The following is a 2,148-nucleotide window of genomic DNA, read 5'->3' on the forward strand; positions in this document are numbered from 1 at the left end:
TACGAGGTTTATTTCAGTGATCTCACAATCGAAGTTATGGAAACCCCGATACAACGTCACGTTCTCCAAAGCGCGTTCGAGTCCTAATATTTACCTGCCGAAAACCGGTTAATGTCATAGAATCATTCGGCTGTCATTTGATTTTATCACCTGAAATTTTAAACTGTTCTCTTTCAAGCGAATTGATTAATCATCAAACATTTTTGTATTACGGATGTTCGGCAACGCAATATGTGTATGCAGGAAAGGGATGAGGTTGATTTTCTTTGCAAGTGTGGCGGTAGACGGCTACGTTGGGTGACGGGCGAAAAATTGTTAGGCTGCAAGCGAGAGGCGGACTGGTTATCGCGCTCAGTGGATAGGAGTGCGTACTGATAAATTCGATACCGGAAACAGACAAAGAGAAGACACGGACATACACATAAACACATACAAACGTACACACACACACACACACACACACACACACACACACACACACACACACACACACACACACACACACACACACACACACACACACACACACACACACACACACACACACACACACATTTAACCTCACACAAGGGAAGAAAAGATGCACAAAGGCGATTTCCCTTCATCACTCAAGTAAAATTACGTTAAAACAGCTGTTTTATGTGGGTTTGGTTAGTCTGTTGAGTGAGTGAGCATCCGAGTATCATTATGATTGTTTGGGTATGTGTGGGAGAGGGGAAGGCAGACACACAAACAGAAACAAACTGCGATCTAGTTTATGTTCGGACATACTCATAACAGCATGATGAAATCATTGAAGTTAATAAGATGGCAAAGTCCAAAAATTCATGCTGTACTCAGAGAAAACAAAAGAGAAAAATCAAGAGACGGAGCATAAAGTCTCGTATTTCAAAGCTTTACCCTAAACTTGTGAAATATGAGTCTTTGTGGGCGACTTCAGGCGTTGCAAGATATATTCTTTGGGTATTAGTAACTGTGATTATATTATCGTTGCCCATGCTTTTATTGAATTATTTTCTCCTATTGTACACAATGTCATCTGATCAGTGGCACCACAATCAATTTACCTGTGTTTTTGGCATCCTCCTCCTGTCACGCACTTAGCAGTTTGCACATTACAGATCACACACACACACACACACGTGTGTGTGTATAAAGAGAGAGTCTACAAACTGGAAGCATTGTGCGAATGGCGCACAACTGTCGCAGGATCAGGCGAGATGAGGGGAAGTGGGATCCGTTGTGTCTGCACGAAGGGTCGTCTTCACCCGGTCATTGTGAAAAGAGGGGGGGGGGGGCTAAGCGCCCGAGAGTAGGCCGTTCTGAAATTATGACTTTTATAGGGTAGTGCGTCCGTGAGCTTTCAGGATGTCACAGGAGGGAGGATGTTGATTGCATCCTGGTACAAACTCTAGGTGGTAAGCGTGAGGCACTGCGGAGGCACATGTGCGCAATGCCACGAGGATTATTTATTGACATGAGGTGTGTGGGTAGGTTTTATAAGTTATCTTGGTTATATAGATGATAGCTATCCAGAATGCCTCTGCTTCAAACCTCTCAGAATAAATTAAGGATCGGGCCTAATTATCATAATACTGTTCATAATATGATATTCATATATTCATCAAACTCCGGCTGACGCTGTTGGCCTTAAAATGATTAATGATATTGCTGCGATGTAACTAATTATTTCACCAATATGAAAAAGGTAAAAATAGCATAGACATACAATATACACTATTCGTGAATTTATACATAAGAATATGTTACATTTTTATGTCTTGCCTCTGGAGTAATACATTCTTATTTGCAATAAGCCACAGTTTCGTGCCGAGGCCGAACTGGGATTATCGTTCACAGAGAATAGTCATCATACACATGATTTAAATATCATGCGCAGGCCTGGGATTATCGTACTCTTGGCCCAAACGAGCAGCATCCAATTTGCTCGCAGACTTTCACGAGAACGACGTTTGCTAAGGAATACTCGCTTTAATAGAACCTCCGCTGATACATCATATTCACACCGGTTCGCGCAACCTGAAAATATATTTTAAAAAGTGTAAACACTTCAGATCGATACGCTGCTGAGGAAGAAACCTTGGAATGAATGTAACGTAAGGAAAAGGAAAATTGTTTCTGAATTAT

The 2,148-nt window shown here is 41.6% G+C and overlaps 1 long non-coding RNA gene across 1 annotated transcript in view; it reads right to left on the minus strand.

Moving 5' to 3' along the window:
• Positions 1-1,733: 1,733 nt before the first annotated feature.
• LOC147471456 (uncharacterized) overlaps positions 1,734-2,148 on the minus strand; it is a 612-nt gene continuing 197 nt past the window's right edge. Inside the window, exon 2 of the long non-coding RNA XR_015191196.1 lies at positions 1,734-2,040. This is a non-coding gene — a long non-coding RNA (uncharacterized LOC147471456). The remainder of the gene's footprint in view (positions 2,041-2,148) is intronic.

This window comes from Penaeus japonicus, unplaced genomic scaffold, assembly GCF_977035675.1.
Source record: "Penaeus japonicus unplaced genomic scaffold, GWHDUDI00000001_assembly GWHDUDI00000008, whole genome shotgun sequence".
In the NCBI taxonomy this organism is placed as follows: Eukaryota; Metazoa; Arthropoda; class Malacostraca; order Decapoda; family Penaeidae; genus Penaeus; species Penaeus japonicus.